This window comes from Hylaeus volcanicus, chromosome 3 (assembly GCF_026283585.1).
Source record: "Hylaeus volcanicus isolate JK05 chromosome 3, UHH_iyHylVolc1.0_haploid, whole genome shotgun sequence".
NCBI classification, from domain to species: Eukaryota; Metazoa; Arthropoda; class Insecta; order Hymenoptera; family Colletidae; genus Hylaeus; species Hylaeus volcanicus.
This window is the reverse complement of record NC_071978.1, coordinates 4,358,049-4,381,574: the sequence shown is the minus strand read 5'-3', so window position 1 is coordinate 4,381,574 and position 23,526 is coordinate 4,358,049. Positions and strand designations below refer to the sequence as shown.

The window sequence follows — 23,526 nt, the reverse complement described above, 5'->3', positions numbered from 1 at the left end:
TGTTTGTTTGCTGGACGACAACCGTTTTTAAAAACCTACTAACCCGGGGGGATGATCTTTGCGTCGATTTTTCTGAAAAGTCTGCAGTGATTACGGCGCACACTCGTGCACCGTGTGCAACGGAATAAACGGGATAACGCAATATTCGATATTGCCAGAGGGTAATACTTTTGATCACTAATAGGTAACTACGGGTCCGTTGGTAACGTATGAAAACCGTATCGATGGTCTGCGATACTCGCGACATTTTACAACCAATATTTTTCGATTTCAATGTCGCATTATATCGACGCTTTATATTCCGTTTCATGGCCATTCTGTTTCGCAACGGTGTCTTTTGACGCTGATAGCGTTTTATATAAACAGTTTATATCTCACTGTTGCTTTACGGCCTGTACTATGGCACGGAGATGATTCAATGTCCCGTAAACATCGCGTGCATCTTAAAGTGTACGAAGTCAAGGGTGAAGAATTTACTGTGCCAACGTGAATTTTTCAATAAGTTTACTTTAACCTCTGCGAAGAAGCTTACAGTTACACAGTTCTCCAAGACGAATTCTCGATCCAAAAAAGTTTGAAACGAAGGAAATCTTGGTTTAAACGTCTCGAAAAGAAATTAATTGGTACTTTCAGTTAGTACTACTAATTAGGTTGTGAACGGCGATTGAGTGTTAATATTCCATTGCTCCAATCAAGTTTATTTATTTATTGAATATGTTCGACGTGCTCGTAACAACGGCCACTTTTTCTCGAATCGAACCAGTCCCGCCACGGTGGCCTGTTTCTGATCGATGTTTCTGATTATATTGAAATAATTATGAACCGCGGGCAAAAAATAACCGCCTCCGTTGGTTTCGAGTTCGTATTCGACGTGTAAAAGGCAGCACGTACTCAAGCTGTTGCACACACTCCAGCGCAGAACAAAGAACCCCGGGGAAATGTTTGAACTTAAGGTCAGAAGAAACACAAACGGAGCTTCGGGGACTGCTAGCTTTGCAACGCTTTCGCGCGAATTTCGTCAAAGCTGGCGCGGTTTTCATTATTTTGAGAGCACCGGCTCGGGGATCGGGTTCGCGACACTGACGTGACGTTCCACGGGATTATTAACACTTGTGTAAACGTTAAATTAAATGCGTTCATTCTACGTCGACTTTCCCAAAAATGATTACAGTCGACTCCTGTTCGCAAACTGAATTTTAATTCGCACACGAGCTTTTCTCTTTGCTCAATTATTAAGGACGAAATTGTAAATTGTTAATAAAGCTAAAGGATTTCTTGAATAGGTTAATACTTTATCGTTGTTTTCTTTACATTCTCAGTCATAATTTTGATGTCTACCTTTCTTTGTATGACTATATTCGCTGCTATCTCAAATTTAATTTTCATCCCCTTATTGTTTGTTTTGGCGTTAACGTGTCTTTCTTGGAAATTTTTGGAAAATCAAGGAGTTTGATAAATAAAAGAATCGAAGCTCTGTTTCCACAAGTGAATAAATCCCTAGTTTGTCCAAAAAATTCCGCGTCAAGATCTCTGAATAATTTACATACGCGGTTACTTCGCTAAAGGATCTTTCCAGAGTAAATGACGTACGGAGTGCATTGGTATTAGTCAGGAGCCCATTTGAACGCGATGCTTGATCGTCTGCTGAATGGTTTGAGTCGATCCGGCGCTGGCCGTAAGTCAAACACGCGAACAAACATGGAGGTACGTCGGAAGAGCCGCGGGGGTCCGCTAAGACACAGATCGTGCCGGAAACTCCTGTGTTCTCGAGGCGACGCTTGTGGTTCTCAAAGTCAACAGTGTTCACGAGAAAATCTACCAACGACCGGTGAGCAACTCTATAAATTCAAAACTTAAACCCGCCGCCGCTGATCGGAGCAGCTGGCTGACCTTTATCGTACCTGCGCTACTTGCAGCCCCCATGGAACCGCATGCGTCCAATGTTTGCGCCCTAAATTTCGTTCGGTGTCGACACGGAACTTCCACGACGTGGTTAGCGCTTTGGAAAACCATCGTCTCGGCCCCGATGGAGGCTGGATTAAATCGGTAAATCGATCGGAAGCAGGGATAACAGGGAATGGGGTAGGGGAAGAGGACAAAGAAATTCTTGTGAAATTAGTTCTTAACGGTCAGTCAATTGTTCTATGAAGATTTTATAAGTTTACTTGATTCACATATTAATTAAAATGAAATTGATTCCAGTAGGTACATGATTTTCTTCAAAATTCTCAAATTTATAAATAATTTCGTTCCGAGGTTCTGTATATCCAAACTCATGTTACCCTATAGCGCGAAAATAGTTTAAATATACGGAATACACCCCTATTGGTGGCAAACTCTCATCCAATGGCAGGAATAGACTCTTCGGCGTGGCTCATCCGCGAGATACATATCTCCAGACACTCCCCATCGTCTGGGGCGATCGTGCGACTGTCAAGCGCCTCGAGTCCATTCAGGGAGCCACAATGGGGAAGGTACCGAGATTCTACCGGAATCTTGGAACAAAGTTCCCCGTCTCTCGGCGGTCCATTGTCGATTCCCAGTCGAATGCTGGGGGCTTAGAGTTTCGAGGCTCGCGTGAACGCGGTGCACCGCGACCAGCTCGCTGGATTTGGTCGCGTCGATTCCGCGGGCGTCGAGTGTAAGCCGCGACACAATGCTAGAACCACTCTGAATCCCGCTGCGGCGCAGTTGGGAGGGTGGCGAGCACTCTTCAGACCTCTTCGAGCTGGTCCAGCTGGCGTTTGATGACCGTTGTCAATGAATTCCTCGTACATCGAACCGTCGACGTACCGAGTTTTCCAAGTATCGAGGCTTCGGATGGTAAAAACGAACAATAACACTTATGGCGATTTATGAAGCGGAGGAAACGGTGACCAGGGGAACGTGAGAAGCTGTACAAACCATCATAATTTCTTTCATTAATAGATAACGTTCCCAGTCAACGATTTCTACCGTTATATCCTCCGTTCGATAAGCAAATTGCAGGCGAAATGGAATCAAGTGTAACCTCGTCGAAATTCGAGAATCGGTAAAGCTCCCGCGGCGATTAAGGAATTTATGAAGCTGCAGTCGCGATCACAGCGGCCACGGAATTTAAAGGGATCGCGTAATGTGGCTACGTGCGTTTCGCAAAACCGCGTCCGCTTTCCTCATTACGGAAACAACGCCGCCGTCGTATTTCAGCCCTAATCTGACTGGCCATTACTTGCCCCGAATTAAAAAATATCAAAACAATTCATTCCGTGGCGAGCATCCCGATGATCTACGGATAAATTATGGCACTGACGGTGGCCACGCAGATCTGGACCGGCTGATTCCAAAAGTGGACGCGAGTTACAATCCTTAAGAGAATAGCAGTAAAAACATTGATTTCTTTGCAAATTTTCACGAAAATTCAAGCATAAATACTTTGAAATGAATTCTGTAAGATCAAACTTAAAGTATATTCCTTTATGTTTCCCGCGTCTCTCTCGAACAAATGCAACGATGCGGCGCAGTTAAAATTTCGTGTAATACGGTTTCATCAGCAAGTGCAACGACGCGACTGCAGTACGGCGTACGGTTCCCTGCACCCTGAATTCAGCGGTGTCCGTTACTCCTGCTCGAAGGAAACACTCGAAATATTTAGTGCTATCGTTCGAAAGCCCACTTTATTGCCAGAAATAAGTGATTCTTCTGGTCTTCACAATCTAAGCAATTTTTCGATATATTTCCTCGAGTTATTCACAGCGTTACCGCTCGCGCAGCGCTCCTCGTTCTAGATTCCGGAATCACTCTGTATATCTCCCTTAGCTGCTCTGTTCTAACAGTTCGAAAAGATTATTTGCAGAGTTATTACGGTTATTACCGTGCCAGCAGAATTTGTAGCCTCGCGTAATCGCGCGGAGTGAAAATTTCGCTCGATAAGGGCGCGCCCGTAGCTGCGAACGAAAGGAGCAAAAACCCGGGAATATTAGCGCTGACAAATATACCCGCTCCCGTATCGACTAGGAATTATTTCTATCGGAGCTGGAAGTCCAATTTCCAGGCGTGAGAAACACTCGATCATACATATTAGAATGGACGACTGATTTTGGTCCTGGAATAGTTTCACGATCCCTTCAAAATTTATGAACTTCCAGTCTCTCGTAAAAAGTGTTGATATCTATTATTATTTATTTAATTTTTGCGTACTCATTATTATTTTCAGTCTTATTTGCCTTGCCTTATCTTACCTTTGATTTTAAACTTCCTACATATTCTAGAAAAATGTTTAAATTGATTATATTAGTGTTCATCTGACGTTTATTCTTTGATCTCGAAATACCTGGGAAATTCGTTATCTAGCAATCCTCAGGCTTCTAATTAATTCTGGTGAAAACAGTAGATTAACACTGGTCGATCGCAATCAATGGTAGTGACAGGCAAATTGATAATTCATCGTTGGCGTCCGATAGGAACGTGCTCGTCGCCTCACACTGACCATAAAATAGCAATCACATAGGACACAATGGTGTCGATGTCGATGGTGCAGCGCGATGCCTTTTTATCGAAAGCTGCGTCCCTCGAGACAACGCCATAATGCGTTACATCGCGTACAAAATTTTATGTAGAATACCTGATCGCAATTAAAAGATTGAATCACTACGAGAAACCAACAAGGACAGGTTCAAAAAATATTTTATTTGAAAAGTATACTGTCTAAATCAAAAATTCTGTGCTAGCATTGCATTCAGTGCCATGGTGTCTTATTTCAAAGGAGACATGGATCGAATGTTACAATTTTAAATAAAGAAAAATTATTTCTAACAAAAAACTGGCGTTATGAAGATAAGAAACTTCACTTTCTAAAAATCGATTTGTTGACCTCATTATAATGATCTTCGCAGGTAGGAAGATGGAGTGTTTGGGACGAGACTTGAACCCTCTGATTGGTCGAGCCACGCTCGTCTTGTTTTACTCACGTTTGATGTTATTACACGCGGAGCAGCCGAGTCGAAATTTAAATATTATCGTTGCAAGCACCACCGCAACGAATGAGCGTTTATTATTCGCTCGAGAATGGTCTTTCGGATAAATATTTTCAATTTCACGTATAACTGGCACGCGTCCAATTCTTGTGGCAGCTGTGTGAGAACAGGTCAATAGTATTCCGAAGGATAACTTTATTCTACTTTAAAATATTCTAGTTTAAAAGTAATTGCTTGATTGTCCAAGATGTCCAAGACCTCTACCATATACTCCACTTAAAATATACAAGCAGAATATTCCTGAAATTATTCAAATCTTAAATCAACTAAGGAATGAACCGTTTAATTAAGCAAAAATACAGACTGTCCACTTTGTAACCACTGAAGGCATCAGAATTCAGCTCAGAAGAATGTTGGACTTTAGAAGGGGCGCCGGAAATGATAAAAAGTGGAAGACTTCGATAAATTATCCAACGTTTCGCGAAGCAGTTTGGTTCTCGCGTCCGGTAATCGCTCCGTGGCGCGAAAGTCCCGTAAATTCAGCTTAAAAGCTCGCGTTTAATATCTCGCGGATTACGCGTTCGCGTATTAATACAGATACGGGCTGACACATTCGAAATTCACCCAGGGCGGCGCGGGATCGATCGTCGGAGACTCGGTCGTGTAACGGGCGCAGATTGTTTATAACGTTGTTTATCGGACGGCCTTGTCGGCCGTATCCCAGCTTTATTCCTCCCATAAAGTTTATCCAGCGGCTCGCGTCTGTGCCATCAGACAAGCGATTAATGCAAACGCGGCGCGTGGCCGCTCTTTTGCGCTGGTAACGAGTTGGCATTTGTTTAAACAACACAACTGGTGCTCCAATCGTAAACTCCAGTTTTTCGGGCCACTCCTTCTCTCGCGTGAATTTAAGTGCGCGGTAGCAAGTCAAGGGATACAGAGTGTGGCAGTAAATGTTGTTTTTTAAGATTCGTAGCATGGATCCTATTCTATGTTGGATTGAGCATGTTCAATAGAATTTTTTGTTAGTTAGAATTATTATCTACAAAAAGATCTCGTTGTTGAGGCCAGAGAGAGAGAGAGAGAGAAAGCAGGAAAATATTTAAAAATTTTATTGGATGCTACTCCATTACGTGTGGAGAGTGTCTGACCACTGATCGTCCTATTTCACTTGCGCTCCTTTCTCCTACAACCGTATCTATGGTTATTTCTTTCATGATTTAACATCCGAAAGATTGATACGAAAAGCATGATAAATATCATCGATATTTCCTTTAAACGAAATTTTCTTAAAAATAATACAATTTCTTAAGGAAATTGCCTTATCCTTTCTTATTCCTGTCTCGGGAACGACTGCAATTATTCTCTTTGTGGAAGAATAACATTATCAGGTCCGACAGAGTTAATTACCCCGCGTTATCGTTCTTCACCCTGCTGTATCGACTTTACAACCCAGAATTATATTCACACCACCAGCCATTATTAAACATTAACGAACTGTCTGTACGAGCTCTTAAGCTCGCTTTAGGACTGCATTTACAGGACGCGATAAGCATTTCGTGGCACAACGACTGGGCCAGGATAACGTACACCATCCGGGAGCTATAAGCTTCCTCGTAACAATGTTTCCCTCGCCATTGACTTCAATCTCATTTAAAATCTCGCGTTGCTCTTACGCAAACAGAAATATGTGACAATTAATACTGCTTTAGATTTTCAAATGTAACAAAATAAATAACGTAGATGAAGTCATTAATAGTACATGTTATAAATACTATACTCAAAATATAAATGAAGGACTTCCCTTGGAAATACCCTGTGTCGTAACATTTATTAAATATAAACGTTTCTTTCATGCAACTTGCATTGCATTATTGTTCTATTCGCGTTGTTTTTTAGATGTCCAGAGTTTTTAGGAAATTAACCGCTGAGTGAACAGTCAGTTTCGAGTTTCAATGTCATTTGGGGCAGTTTACGCACGATAATCGATCATTGCCGTCCGATCTCCGTCACGACAAACGACGATGTCGCGGAAAGCGGCCAGCGTCGAGGATCCGCGACGGTTGGCCGACCGTTTATAGATTATCGATTCGGCCACGATGACGAACAAAAGCTACTTCGCGGCGAACGGTCCGAAACTTTGCTCGTTGAAACACTTAGCCAGCGTGGATCCTCGCCTGCTGGCGCGCTAACTCGCGCCAAGACGGATAATACGCCCGATAAACCAGTGATTTTTAACCCTCCCTGCCAACATCCAGATACAGAGGACATTACTTCCTCCCTTCGATAGAAAGAAGTTTCGTTAAAAATCTTAAAATTTAAAGGGCGAAATTAAATTAAAAAATTCAAGGGTAAGTTCCTGTGGAGACTTCGTTATCACTGCAGAAAATTTACAGATTTAACAAGAGAAATCAAAATTTATAAAGATAATATCCCCTAGAAATCCTCCGAAACGTCGACTCGATTTCCAAACACGCTTGGCCACGGCTGTTAGTCCTGGACTATCGATAACAGACGGCGCAGCGGAACGAGAGGCGAGTGGAAGATTTCCATTTCCAAATGAAAGATACTCGGAATAATTTTCTCGACCGGGCAGAAATTATTTCGAGTCCAGCCCCGTCCAGCGATAATCATAGTCATCGTGGTCGTTTCACGGGCTACGTTTTAAATCCTCTCTCTAGATTCACCCCGCCTCCTTGCCCTTTAATTCTTCTCGTCTCTGCCCGCCAGCAGGAAGAAGGATGAGCCGAGTCCCTGGCAAAAAGTTCCGACGCTTAAGTGTGTCTGACGTTACTCTCTTGTTTCTCCTTTATTGTGTATAATGCGCCACTTCCCTGCTCTGTTCCTCGCGCCAACAGTTTTTTACCCGGAGCTCGAAAAATCCCCGCTGGAGATTCGACGAAGGGTGAACCTAGAAGCACACGCAACGATAGGATAGCAAAATTAATTTCTAATAATGAATTAATGATTAACCAGTTATTCAGTCTGTTGTTTATTTTTTGTTTTTAAGCGTCAATTCGCGAAACTCTGACACTCTCCAGCAAAACGCTATGATGTATCACAGGGTCAGACTCCAGTACTTTGTAATTCCTGCGTTTGTTTTTCCATTGTGCAACCCCGTTCTCCCTTCTGAATGGAGGATTGGATTTACGGGGGGAATTAACGACCGTTTATTGTCCCTTGTATCCTGGCTGAATGCAGCGTCTCTCCGCCCTGGGAGCAGAAATTTATTCAATTACGCGTTTGTCGCTGAATAATTGCTCCTCGGATAAAGCTCCCCGAGGAGGGGGTGAAAAAAGAGCCGCGGGCTAGCTGGCAGCGTGGAAACTGGGACAGAAATCGCGGTTGCGTGCCGACCGTCCGGGACAGAGAGTTGTTCATCGTGCGAGCTCTCTGTTGCGTTTTCAGTTGTACGCACCGTGCGCGGAAATTCGTGTCAACCTGTCGGGAAACGTGGTCGTGTTGATGCTGTCCCTTCTTCTGCTTGGCTTCTGTCGTGGTACGCTGAGGCGCTTCGAGGGTGCGCGATGTCAATGTGCGGGAGTCATTGTGTCGTTGACTTCTCCATAAACTGAGTCGAAGTGAAACGATCAGTTTACTTACGGTCGGTTAATTTATACAAATTTCTTCAATGGACATAAAGGGTATTAATATTTATGGGACTGACTGAAGGCTATGGAACTATCAAATTAATTATGTGGAGCAGTCACGAATTTAATAAATACTCGAATATATTCATTTACTCCTTGAATTATGTATCTCTTCCAAAAACAAGTTTGAAAAGTTGCTCCATTTCAAACAGCAATCGCGATAATTCCGTTTGGATATTAATGTTTCAACGCCCAAAACCATCACGAATTCTCCACCAGTTTCACAAAGAGGATTCAGCTCGCGGTTTCATCGATGGAAAAGTGCGATTATTTAAATCGATGCTCCTCGAGACGCGAAACAGTTAAGACCAAGGGAACAGCAACAAAGACAGGACTTGGAGCTTCTGAATCTGCCCGAGGCGCCGTGGAAGTGGGAGCTCAGACTCTCTAATCGTCTTTCAAAGTATAGAGATGGAATCTCTATCAATGGATTAAGTGGAAATCAGCGCCCTGGGCGGCCCTGTACAGGCGAAAGGAGAAAAGTCGATGAAAGGGAAGACGGAATACTTTCCAACTGTGCCTGTCGCACGAAAATTCAGCAAACTGCATTCTTTGCATTTCATTTTTCTCGGAGCACAAATATATTACGAATTTTTTTTAATTGACAATCATTTCTAACCTACTGAAATAATTCCAAGCCTCCCGAAGAGAATACTCAACGAACAATCGTTCATCATCGAACATTGTTATTCTCGATGAATACATAGAAGAATAATAGAGAATAATAAACGACCGAAGTTGACATTCAGAAAAGAGGCATAAAGGCTCCTCTAAAATTTCTGAGAATTTTCAAAAGGCTCGTACCGGAATAACTGTACCAGTGGCTCTATTTAATTGGCAGAAAAATATACGGTTCCTCCTCTCGTGTTAGAACAACAGACAACGGACGAGAAACAGCCAATGGGGCAGAACAGAAGCAAAACTCAGAGGGAAACAATTCGAACAGGCCATGGCGTCACCCGTGAGCTAGTTACGAAAGCCCCAGCAGCTACTTAACGTCAGAGCTTCGTTCAGTTCCGCCATTGTGTTTAAAGCAAAATAGCTTTTTGCAAAGTTTCCTTGCGAGAGTTGTAGCGGCGCTCCCGACATCCCTGGGATACATTCAGGCTTCCTGGGACGATCATCGTTGCGCGCTTCGTTGAACATCAAACATACGACACCCGCCCATGGGGTTTGCTCCACTAATTTAGGCTAAATATTCTAATGGAACTACGGTATTCGTTCGCGTGGAGTTGCGCAGCCACCGCTCCTGGCGGATCCTTTAACGCCGTATCATTATATGATGAACAATCCTTGATGGAACGAGGATTCCAAATGAAACTAAAGAAGAAATAGTCGTGGTGGTTAGTGCATAGGATGTCTACTGACATTTATCAATTATGTTTCATTCATTTCACGCTTCATCAGACAGGAATTTTTTTTTTAAATTGAACCATTTGCTCACGAAATAAGTGGGAGTAGGAACAGGTGAATAGAGAATGGAGAAGGCGCCCAAAGGATCTACCGCGGGAAGGTGATCCGTTGGAGAATTCGTGAAATAAAGGACAACTCCGAGTGCGGTGGATGCTGTGGCGGTCTCATGAGAGGAGACATTAAACAAGAAGTCGAGCAAGGCCGCGACTGGACCGTCCACCACCTCGTCGCCTTGTGTTCTCATCCCCTAACGGTCTCATGCAACATTAATCGGCGGACGTTTGATCTCCTTTGCGGTCCACCGCTGTGAATTTTTGAAGGACCTTGGGATTTCTTGCTTTCCACGATTCTTGCTGCTCCTCGAGCTGTTCGCGTGGTAGCAGTCCCTTTTCATCTTCGCTTCATCGAAAAGTCAAGGAAAGATAAAATTTTCGATTCGAGAACGCGTATTTAATTTCTTTTTTATTTATGGAAACGTTTCCTTGGTCACGTACACTTGGTTATTTTTTACATTTTTGTATGAGAAGAGTATGCTAATCGTACACAGAATATTATTCATTAATGAAATAAATTTTCCACGCTTTCTTGCGTATATACGTTGTTTATACGTTGATGAGTGCATTAATGTTAGAAACGCACGAAATCCGCATTAATTTCAAATAAGTGTACCCTTGTTGGTAATTAATGGTTGGAAAAATAATCGCTGCCCTCGCAACAGCGATGTTCCAATAAGAACGAAAGAAAGCCATTAGTTTTCCAAACCATTAATTTTAATCTCCGTGGTGACTACAGCAAGCTTCCTTTTTGATCGATGGCTTCTTGTTCGTAGAGCAATTTAGCTTTGGGAGATCACACAAACGGAAAATGTAAATAAAAGTTTGCTTGTACGAGACCAAGGGTCTATATTTATTTTGACGGAGAACGAGATTACACGAGGGTGAAAAGCAATTATACTATTTATTCAGGATTTCCATTTCGTAGGAAGACAGTGGTAAACTCGTTTTTAATACGAAGTGAATCATTATTTGTTCATTTTAGTCACTGTGAGTATGCAGCGTTAATGCAAGATTTTGCAGCTTAATAGCGAATGAAACTACAATTCAAAGGGATCATTATAACCATCCTATTTTAGAAAAGTTTCGGAATAATTCACCAAGTCTCCTCGTATAAATCTGCTTCAGGCGAAACCAAACAAGTACATATTTAACATTCTATAATTCCTGTAAGTTCTCGAACAGCAATTACCTCGTCGACAATGGAAGAAAGCCTATCAGAGCTCTCTCGAGGTAAAATTGCCACTCGACCCCGATCGAATCCGACGTATCGATCATGGGTGACCATCCAAGGCCGTCTCAAGAAACCAAACGAGAACGGGGTAATAAGAACCGATAATAGTCATTGTTATTTCATCAACGATGAAGCAACGGGGTCGTGGAACGGGGTTTTCATTGGCTTTCTTTTAAGCGACGGCACGTTTTGCGGGATTAACGGGAAAAGAGCGTCAGCCCAGGCGGTAACCGAGCTATTGTTGAATCACGCCGCAGCCCTTAACCGAGGAGCACGGCTACGCCCTCGCGCGTACTGGAAATTATTGCATCGTTAAGTCCTTTGTTATCATTTCGAACTACTCTTGTCCCTACGCTTCCCTCGTTTGTCGTCCGATGACGCCAACCTGCTGTAATTTCGCGACGTCGGTGATCACAGGGCTCGCGCTGCGGTTGCCGCGAGAATCGGCGGTTCTTGAAATTTCACAGCAACTTGTGGAACGCTCTATTATTTCTATAAGCACATGGTTAAGCACTGCCTTAAGGTGTCTCTAAGTTGCCACCGATGAAGCACTGGAGTTGAGGCTTTAACTATGTAGTTCCGGTTGAAATTTTAATTCCATCAAGCACACGTCGATTGAAAGCACCGAAGCAATCCTCGAATGATTAAAAGAAACAACCCCAGCAATCCGCAGGTCGAGACCTCGCGACTCCCCTCAAGAGTCGGTTCCAGTTCATCGCGAAATTTCTCATCCCCTCGACTCCGAGGAGTCCTCGATGACCCGAAAAATGCTCGGGGCTTCAATTGGATACCCGCGCCAGGGGCCGAGGTTAGCTTTCTCGGTTCCCAATTAAACTTTTTTTATTATTTTCCCAAAGAGCACGCTCCCCGTTCCTCGTCCGAATCCGTTCGTCCGCGCAAATAGAGCTGACCGTCGCGAAAAAATTCACCGTGAACGGAGTGTCGCTAAAGCAGCTGACGAAGGGTCTCGCATAGGAGGCGCTGTACAAAAGACGGCCAGAAGAACCAAGAGACAAAGACGTCCAGGGTTGCGGCAGGGGAAGGTGGAGGGGGTGGAGGAAAGCGAATGCGAACGACCTCCTCCATCTCCGTGGTCCGGTCACATTTTTAATCCGACAAAACTTTTTGAATTACGGCCGTCTGCGAGCGAACGGAAGGGAATACAGACAGAGGAATAGAAGAGGAGAATGAACGGGAAGAAGAAAGAAAAGCTGGAGGAAGAAAGAGAGCAGGAGAAAGAGGGCATAAGTCGTGGACCACGGAATAGGGAGGCAGGGACAGAGACCGCGTAAAAAAGATTATATTCCTCCCTAATGGTCCCCACTCGTTTTAAGCGAACAAGTCTTATAGCCTGTTCCCTCCCGTCCCTCCGCCTCTGTCCTCGCTCGGACCGGGGAACAGTCATTAAAAAAGACTTTCCACGGCCAGTGGACCGGCGAATGAAAATGCCGCGGGACAAGGCAGGAAGCGGGTGGAAAAAGAGCGAGGAGAAGTTCTTTGCCGTGCCACGGGCCGCCTTTCTCACCCCCTCGAGCCCCTGACCCCTCCCTACACTCGTTCCCTCGTGCGTTCTCTTTCGTCTTTGCTCTGTTTCGGTGCCTGATCCTTCCCCAGCGCTGGAGGTGACGTTTTATACGAGGCCCGGGCTCGCCGCGGCCGCGGTGAAAATAATTGCTGGACCGTTAAAGCCCTGCAACCCCGCCCTCCCCTCCGCCGCCACTGGGAAACTCGCGAAAGCAACGGGCTACGTTTCCTAGTGGTGAGGCGAGGATCACGCGCTGCGGCCATCCTCGATTAACGCGGTTTTTAGCGGCGACGCTTTCGGGTTTCGCTCGTCCACCGGTTCCACGGCCCTTCGGGGAATTGATCGCGCGAGGACTGGGAGAACCGAAGCATTCGTCGACAGGTTGTCTCTGTGTTGGTTGGCGGGGGTGTTTTAAAGAGTAGGAATGAAATAACCACGGGGAAAATGTCCTTTTGAAAAGAAAAAATGGAAAGTTTGTAACGCGAGAAAAGTTGGTAGGAGCGATGTTCGTTCGTCCGTGGTTAATAGCGGAAATTAACTGGTATTAGTAATGGAGATCGAGGGGCAAAGCAATCCCGCAAGAACTTGAGAATGTATAGTTTCTGCGCGAACGATACCGGCCGTAAATTACTATGCGGTATTAATTCCAGGGAATAACTGGAATACCGCGATCTGGCGGGGGAGAGGCAGACATTCGGTGCGTCGCGTTTGTATCAGGAAATATTCATGCTCTGTTCGGTAAAGGTGAGCCGTGAAAAGGATGTACTACAAAGCTTCCGTGGCGTTGAAATAGTGGCCGCAAATATTCATGTATCGAGTGTGAAAAGTATCGAGAAAAGTTGGAAGAATATGCTCTGTATACGTATACAGAGAATAGCAGAAGCTATTGATTGGTTTGCCAATTAAAACATACACTGTCGCTGGATGTGATGATGGAGTTCAACGCTCTTTTAGAGATACTATTTTATTTTGATTTTTTATAACAAAACAATCCTGTCGGATGTGCCTTGATTAATAAAAAAATTTACAATTCTCTTAATTAAAAAATCTGCAACCACAACTACAACACTCATCACTGAAGCTGTTTAAGGATCAAGTACCTCTTAAAAACGAAACCAATTCTTTCCAAATAAGCTCTGACGCGGTTAACTCGAAAGGAAAACAAGAATGCACCTCCTAAACCGCGACAGCAACACTGGGAACGCCTGGAACAAGAAGACCCTGAATCACGGTTCCCCGTGGAATTCCCTTTTTCTCGTTCACCGCTCGCGGAATCTCGCACGCGACGATCTTCTCGCGCGAGACGGAATTCTAGGCACCGCGTCGTTATCGCGAATAATTTATCACTCGTCCTTCTGGCTGCAACCGGTTCGCTTAGCGAGCTTTAATTAAATAACCCGGCGAATCCCAGTCGCGGAAAACGCACCCTTAGGATCGAATCGTAGAGAAACCAGTTCTCGAACCGCGCAACAAGAGCGATCCGGGCGAGAATCGCTTAATCCTTCGCTCCGTGACAAATCGTCGACGACTCGCGATCAATTCCCGACGACGCGTCTCGAGTTGCGCTTATTATTTCTTGACTGACTCGCATAGCGCTTATGGGAGATGATAACAAAGCCTTTTTCACGTTCGGCTTACTATTCGAGCAAGATTTGGACAACAGGAAACCTTTTTGTACCGCGATATAATTATTTTCAACTTATAATTTGGGCCAAGCAGTAGATAACCATGATAATAGTTTTCTATCAATACTCACTAAAATCATTTAATAAATATTACCCATATGGTTGGAGCAACCCCGCCAGCCAATAAATTATCACCAAGTAGCTACGCGAATTATCGAAGAATAAAATTTCTTTTGCAGGGGTTGGGTAGCCTTCGAATCGACGTTTCGCGCGACATGGAGGGCCCTCGACCACCGTCGTCGCGTCAATGTTTCTCCCTCGTTGCATAAGGAAGCCTCTCGGCCAAGAATTCGGTCGATCATTAATCAGACGGGGTGCAAAAAGCTCGGAGGAATAATGTGGCTCGAGGACTCTTCATCGGCCCGTAAATCCCCGAGCGGGGTGTGCACGTGTCGTTGCTAGACAAACTTCGTTAGCCGTCGATATTGAGTGCGACGTGAAATTATCGACAGATTAAGGTATACCCCGACAGCGCCATTGTTGTCTTTCACTCGCTACCGTCTCAAAGTGCTTTGGAAGTCAGCTTACACGTCCAGGGCTCACGGCTCCATCGAACTTGTCCCTTCAAAGCGTACGGCTTCCCAATCCCGACTATTAAACGCGATTAGTCGCCCCCAGGAGCTTCGCGTGTTTTGCATATTCTATACGATCAATCCTGATTCCTGCCGCTTGAACTTCTGTGCTTCCTTTCTAACTGTTTGTACTGCAGTGATCTGTGGTCTACCTTCGTTCATTGATAACTTCAGTTCCACTTAACTTTAAGCGTTGATTGATTTAAAACCTTCACTAGGTCAGGTTTGGAACAAATTTTTCCTATGTATGAAGCACCATAAAAGAATATAAAAATAAGGGAAATATTAATTCACTACATTAAATTTCTTGAAACGATATTTTCTATAAATTTCTTCTTTACACGCTGCCCTATCAAATCAGCGAGAATCTTTCCAAGAAGTAACGTTGTTTTATCATCCACATCGATCGAGGGTGACTTTCGATTTTGGACATTGAAAACGACCCGCGAAAAATACACTACTCACTCGATGGCTCCTCGGTATAGGTGTTTGGCTAATTTAAATATTTATCTGTCCGATACTCCTTTCACGCTTTTAGCCACGGCCGCTTTTACAGAGGAATCCATTACGGGCCATTCGCCTCCGATTCTGCAGCTGACAGCTCCATCAGCTCGCGCCGCATGATTGGACCGTGGAGAGTCTTGCTTGGTAAGAGAAGCTTCTCGACTGAAATTCACTCGGACCTCTACAATACCTTAGAATTCATTCCTCGCGCGTCTGTCGTTGTCCGCATGATCGGTGATTTCTTTCGCGAAGGATATCATCCCCCGTGCGTCGCCTGAATCGATTGTTCTAAGGGCCAATCTCGATCACGGAACCTTCTTCTCCTGTGCCTTACGATCATTCTAATTTCAATCTTTAATTTCTCCAGACATTGTTAAACAATTCTGTTGGCTTTCTTTCAAACAAATATTATCTCTATAAAAGTATATGCAGTCGATATCATAAATATTCATACCTTCTATGTCTATTGAAGAATTTTGACGAAATTAAATTATAACTTTGATATTACCAAATAAATTATATTTATATATACATCAACATATTTATACAAACATACACTTGGAAATATCAAACCTACCATTTAATTTCAACAAATTTCTTCAATAGATATAGAGGGTACGAATATTTATGGGACTGATTGTATTCCATTAAATAAGCGAAATGAAATAATGCGAGACAAAATTAAATTGCACGAACGTAAACTAATATTATCTGCTTTCAAATAAACAGAATCAACACAAAAATTAATTACAGTAAATTTAAGTAAAATACGTTATACCAAATTAAATTGAATGGAGTTTGATTCACCTCTTGTTTGTATGTGGAGAGTAACATTGTATTATTGTAATGGCAAGCAGTCACTGTCGACAAGGTATTGGATGACCAAGATTCCAAGGAGCCCCAATATTTTACGGTTTCCAGTATGCATCCCCCAATGGTATCCATCCTCGAAGCCATGAAAATGAAAACGGCGGTCTGGTGGGGCGTTAAGGTTAACGTTTCAATGGTCGGGTGTCACTCGATATTTCGAGAGACACCCAACCCACAACTCGTTCGCTATTCGATATCCAGATAGAGTATAATAGCAAACGTGGAATACAGGGGTTGGAGGTACCAACGGGTCGTTCCCGCTTCGCTGGCGTCGGTAAATCATCTTTTTGCCATGTTTAATGCATGTTTTTTCAATTGTTCCAGGGGTCACGTGTACGACCATTCCTTCGACTCTATCGATTTACGACCGTCCCTGTATTGTTCACGTTGCAGTCGTCGTTACAGACGGTCTCGTTGCTCTTCCTGTCCCCTCGAGACTCCTCCGCGCGAAACTTTGCGCGAGAAACACAAGTAAGACGCGGACAAAATGAAATTTATCGTGTTTTAATAAACGGTGCACTGCTACATTTGCTTTACGACTGCTGCCCAGGAAATTGATTATCGATCCCCTCCTGGATTGTGAACCGTATTATTCTCCGTAAACACGGCTTTTTTCTAAACGGACGGCTATCTCTACTTTCTCGAAACGGTTAATAGAATTTACATTCGCGCTGTGAGGCCCAGTCGAGTTATATATCTCTCTTCTCGCCCGAGGATGGGGAATATTTGAATTCATTCCACTCTGGACTCGACACGATTTGTGCTGTGTACAAAAATGTTCATCCCAGGTATGGAGGAATTATCCGTTCGCTAACGAAGAGTACAAAGTAAAGTGGATATTGGACCTTCTCTCTCGAGTGCCCTTTTGCTGTAAATTTACAGAATGGAACGGATATTGCGAGGAAAACTGTGATTCCACAGCGGAAGAATAGAATATTGTATCTATGTAAACTCTGCATTTTATTGGGATTCGTTATGTTGGATGCAGTGGAGACAGGTCTGATCAACAACGTTCCTTTTCTACTTAAATTAGAGAACGTTGCTGTAATATAAATTTCAAGCTGGCTTTGGTTATCACTTGAAGAATATCATCTTCAAGAATAATTTTCAGGATAAATTGAGGGACATAAACCCTGCACCATCTTTGAGTTTAGAATGAATACTCATTTGTCATGAAAAATATCTTCGTCCTACCTGCCGACAACCCGTTACAAATTAATTGCTTCGTTCCCTCACCACTGAAGTCTCCTGACAGATTATTAGATTAGAAACAAACGCGCACCAAAATGGGTCTGCTTACTTTAAATTTGCTCTTCGCGGCGGTTGTAAAACGAGGCGCAAAAAATTCAGTCGAGTTTACCACTCGCAAATCTATTATCCGGATGATCCGATATATACTCGCACGCAACAGGATTCCCCGCCGTAACCCAACACTTTGCCCGCCATCGTCAAAAGAAGCGACGTTATTCCTGGGAAACGAGTTCCTCCACGAAATTGAAAAGTCCTGCCTCTACTCTCGTTGCGCGCATGTTTTCGTTCGACGGCGTCGTAGTCGTTTCGATGTTATTCCACGAATTCTATCCGATCGTGATCCCTGGGATACCACAGAGGTCCCTGGCAAGCGCAAATGGACGAACGTGGCGCAATATCGCGGAAACAGTGCCAAACGGAGGACAAGATGGATCGTTTCCATTGTGAATTCATCGGTCCATGGAGGTACGATGGAATGGGACTCGTCTCATCTTGAAATTTGAGCTCTCTTGGATTATAGAATTGGTTATTGTACACTGGGGTGGTTAGTTTACTTGTTAATGATAATCCTGAAATTTAAAGCTCTGTTGAGTTCTGTTCGGTTAATCTAAGCTTGAAATAAAAATGCAAAATATCGATGGTTTAATTTCTCATTCTCCTAGTGATTCCCGATATTTCTAAACTCCAGTGTTCCTCTGTTCGAAATGCCACTCCTGTTTATTTCCTGTTCATTCGTTCGAAACCCGGCGCGTAACACTAAACACCCTCCAGGCTTTTCTCCAGTGTGTCTAACGGGTCGAGTGGACTGTTTCCGTCGGTCTCACGTAACACGCGATACGTGCACACGTTACGGAGCGTGGGAAAAGTGCAATGCTCGACGAAGCGAGGTTAAAACGACGACACGATCCCTCTTCCATGCCTCCTCCCCGCTGGATAAATGAACGCTGAATTAGTGCGCTGTTAAACGGCAGCGTCGGTTCGCTCACCTTCAAACCCGCACATGTACGCGCCGTGCGGCGGTTTAATTAAATTTCATAATTAGTCGCGGTGTGGGAGGACCCTTACGAGGTTGGCCGCGCCTTAATCTCGCCACTCATCAGCCGTCGCGCGCTCGGATGATTGTGCCTGTAAATCAGACCCTCAGACGGAGCTTCCGCGACTTCGATTGCGGAATCCCGGACATGATACTTCCTGTCTCACTTTCGTCGACTCACTTCCTACCGTTGACTCTTTGTAATGATGTCAGAACACGAATTGGGATGGAAATCTACATGCGATAATTAAAGTATCTCTCACGCAAAGTTCTTAAACAACGGTTCCAGCGCTGGACCTTTCCCTTCGGTAATCACCACGTGCAGGAAATCGATCGATTCAGAATCCTTCGCGGGCATCCGGGAAGCCGCGGTGCAACGCAAAATGTTGCCAGGAATTAACATAACAAGTTTCCCGGCTGCACGTAATGCACCAATGCCCGCAGGCACCCCACGGATTTGCATGGTCCATTTAAATACAATTTCTTTTTGACCCCCCTACCGATCGAGAAATTACGTGAATACGCAATCCGCGCGTCGTTCTCGTATGCAGCCCCTACCGTAGGCGGATTAAAGGGGCTCGCATTAAAGCCGCCCTACGAAGAAAAACGCGGGACGCCTCTCTCGCCGTCCTTTACGCTTTACCTTCGCCTCACCTAATTAACTCTGTTTGTACATTAATCGCGCTCTGCCGTTCCCGTCGCCCAGAGCGCCTGCAGACGAACCTCCGACTTTGGTCGGCTAGTAAGCCTCGCTCTTTCCTCTGTTTGGTTTTCAACTAAAAAGAGAACTCGTTTCTCGCATCGCGCTCCGAGCACTCCGCAGTATTGTTGTCCACGTTTCACGTGGATAACGCTAGATAATTAGTCGAGTTTCCTGAAACAATTTACTAAAAGGTCTTCGTTGGCTACTCGGTTGCAGGTTTAATTACTCTTTGTATAAACTTCGCTGTTTCATGTCAAGTTACTTGTTCGTATTAATTTCGCAGTCGTACGTTTAGCAGCATGTCAGGTGAGGAACTGCTTGGATAAATTTCCGAGTCGATGGAACATTCGAATGTAAGTAAATACCTTCATTTATTTGCACTTTTATTGTTAGAGGGACGAGCTTAATATGAAATTGTCTAGTTTATTTATAGACTTGATTTTTCACTTGAGAATCTATGGAATCTCAGACCCCCTGTCACCGTGTTAGAGGAGTCTGCAGTAGAAACGGACCGTGCGAGTCAGACACAGGCATCGAGGGACAACGTCGAATCTCAGGAGTCATAAAGTGACAGTGACAAATCCTCGTTTCCGCGATATTTCGAGAAGTAAACGTTTGTCTCCGGTTATGTTCACATTTTCTCAAGCTTTACGTCTAGCAAGAAGTAGAAACGGAGTGCCGCTGTTAGACGTATAGAAGGAGAAACCCTATCAGGTATCTACGGTTGAAAAAGTTGAATTTGTCTGTATTTTTCCTCGGTATTTTTCAAGAGTATGTGACGATTCTGAGCGAACCGTTTTCTGTGTTAGCGACTGTGCCAAGTAGAATCAAGGGTCAACGTCAGGCATCCTGTGTCGTATTAATAAAATTGTTTCAAGGGAGCTTCTGCTCGCGGTAGAAACGGACAGATGGTGTCAGACACAGGTACGGAGGAACATTGTCGAATCTCAAATTCATAAAGTTACCATGACAATTCCACGTTTCACGATATTTCGTAAAGTGAACACTTGACATCGATTATGTTCACCTGCAAAAGTGGTAACGGACTGTCATAGTCAGATGCAGGTTACCAAAGGCTCTATCAAGCGTTTACAATTAAAAATGTTACAAGTCCGTTGGTTCGGTGTTATTAGGAGCAAGCGTTTGCTAGGATTTAAGGGAACCTTTCAGAAATTTAGCGATTCTCAGTAGAACCGGAATACCAAAGCCAGACGCTCAAACCCAGAAACTCTCTCAAGGTAACAGCAACGCAGTAAAAGTTTAAGGCGCCCAATTCCCAATACTTTCTAACACAAATGCTTGCTTTAAATTAAGTATAGCGTTTCCAAAGCCTGCGTTTACCAGAGAGTAGAAATGGAACGCCAAAGTCGGACAATTGAATCTAGAAACTTCCAAGTGAGAAGTAATAGCGTTGGAGTCCATGGTCGAAGCGTTGCTGGGAGTAAATCTTTTTTAAACCACGTCTACCATCGCGTATGGCAGATGTATCATGTGAGAATCGCGAGTAATAAATAATACGAGTTACATAACTGGACGACAATTTTCGAAGATTTATATGAAAGAATTTTGTTTAAATATTGTACCTCGTGTTTAAACAGTATTTATGGTAATTCAAAATTTATTACTATACAATATTTGTAATATTAATCTCCATCTTTTGATGGTCGTAATTCAGGTTGATTTATTACGCGCAGGTGCAATCATTTCAACTGATCTTATCATTTTCGCGGAGATGTATCGTTACTTTGTTTCCTTTTTTTTTTTCGAAAAATAAAATGCAGCTGCGCATAAATTACATATAAGCAACGGTTTTCGTGCATCCACTGCACATGCTGATACGGAAAGCACGTGCGAAATGAATGTAAATATGTTTCATAAATAAACACAGTAATATTAATATTTTATTCCCATCCCTTTTTTAATACAAGTTTTGACTTTTGACTCTTCTGTGTATTAGTCGGTACGAAAATATTCCCAAATCGATATTTTCCATGCGGAAACATGCCACTGCTACCCTTTCGAAATCTACTCAGCTCTAAAGCCATGCATGTGTTCTTTAAAAACGATCGATAACTAAACAAGTTTGGGAAACGTTGACCACTGCTAATTACGAAGCAAGTTGGTCACGTGGCAGGACAAAACATGAGACGATAGAAATTTCGATGCTGGTTACGTTGACTTCGAAATGTAAACCGACAGCCAGCGCAGTTCCTCGCTGAGAAGCAGCTGCGAGAGGAAGCTTCTTCCCTTCGAGAGAGGTTGCGTCGTTTTTCACTCTCGAGTCGGTAAGCGATAAGCGGAGCTGGCTAGGAGCGCCAAGGAAGATAGAAACCGACTGGTGGATCCTTTCGAAACAAATGCTCGGTACGTGTTACGTTTGCTGTACGTACGGATGGATTTTCGGCCACTCCGAAGCAATCTGCAAACACGTATCGCGGTTGCGGATTGCGTACAAGAATCGCGAATGATAGAAATCGGAGGTGAGTTGCCTAATGCATTCCCGGCACCTAAATCGTACCTTTTCAATACCTTTATCATTCCTTACTGCGAGCACAGGGTGGTTACCAATGTATGGAACATTTGCGGGATGAAAAGCGTGAACAGAAAATTCTTTGGTGGTTGGTAGAAAATGGTTAAGTCCTGAATTTTGAATAAAAATACATTCAACATACGAAAGAATAGTTTGAATTTATATCACGTACACGTGCAGTTGTTATAAAAATGAAATCAATACTTTTGCAAATGGAACAAATGCACATTCGTTTTCATAAAAAGTATATTCATTTTATTCCAGATTATATTTATTTTGTGAATCCGTACCTTTGTTCATTCTACCAATGCAATTATAAACAACTATTTTATTTTTCTAATAATAAACACGTTCCAAGTTAAAATTATCAACACCTGTCCTCTAAATTATCGCGACATTAATTTTTTCTGTTATAGCCTACGCAGATTCCCAGCCAAACAAATCCACCTATAATTTCCATTTCGCGAAAGGTGCTGTCCACGTGTCATGTAGATAAACTAACAAACACATACACACATCTACACGATGATAGTGAAAACAGTGGGTTGCTCCAGAATGGTGAGGTAAAGGGGGCGATCAGGTGAATTCCAGTGTCGCGACGCGATTTATGAGAAGCGAACACCCGGCTATAAAATAACATTTCCCATTCAATTCGCCAAATTAATGGCCGTTTTCATGGATTCTTTGTTTGCAGCTGACGGCAATAGCTCGCTGCTGGGTTATTATTACGAGTACGGACCAAAAGAACAGCCAGTTCGAGTAAAATCCGCGGATCGTACCGCAGTGGAGCTTTCATCGAGAACTTTTTTTCCCATGGATACTGCAGCATGAGTTGCAAACAAAGCATTCGATCGCAGGCGTGTCTGTTTCAATAATAATGTCCGTTTAGCTCACTGGAGCTGCTCCGACATATTCATTTACCTGTTCAGACACTAGAATGCGCGCGAGAGCAATAAAGCCTTCCTATTTTTATCTTCCTCCCCTTTTTTTTATATCGAAATTAATCCATGTCACCATCTAGGCGCGCGGCAATGCGCCGTGGATTCCTTTGACAGCGGCGGAGCATCGATGAAAAGCTGTTGAAGAATTGGGCATACATTTCTGTCGTTCGAAAAGGACTCCCAGCGCGCCCATTCAGCACAAAGGGCCACGCCGTTGGAAATGATAACGCGAAAAGCAGGCGAAAAGAGACGAGGTGGTACGAGAACTCGTCCGCGACCTTTGGACCTACTTTAGGCGAGTCAGTCGGATAATTGAGGCTAATTTGTTTGGTATTAATCTGTAGACAGCCCTTTTATAGCTTCGGAACTTTAATTCACTCGCTCCAGGCTCTCATCTCTGTGACATTCAGATTCTGAATCGGCGTCTCGTTAACTGCGCTATGTAATTTCACTATACACCTGAAGAGCCTGGCGTTGAAAGGGGCACGTAAAATCTCGGAATTTTATCCCAAGCGGAACTATGGGTTTCATTCGTCTTCCTAAACAGTCACTCAACTCGCTCCGCGCGTTATGCTGCGCTGTGCGCCTTCTGTTCTATTGTACCTCGACT

At 43.7% G+C, this 23,526-nt stretch overlaps 1 protein-coding gene across 1 annotated transcript in view; it reads right to left on the bottom strand.

Moving 5' to 3' along the window:
* The window catches only part of LOC128873435 (neuroligin-4, Y-linked), a 267,974-nt gene that overhangs the window by 241,336 nt on the left and 3,112 nt on the right, over positions 1-23,526 (bottom strand). The gene's annotated exons all lie outside the window — the stretch shown is intronic.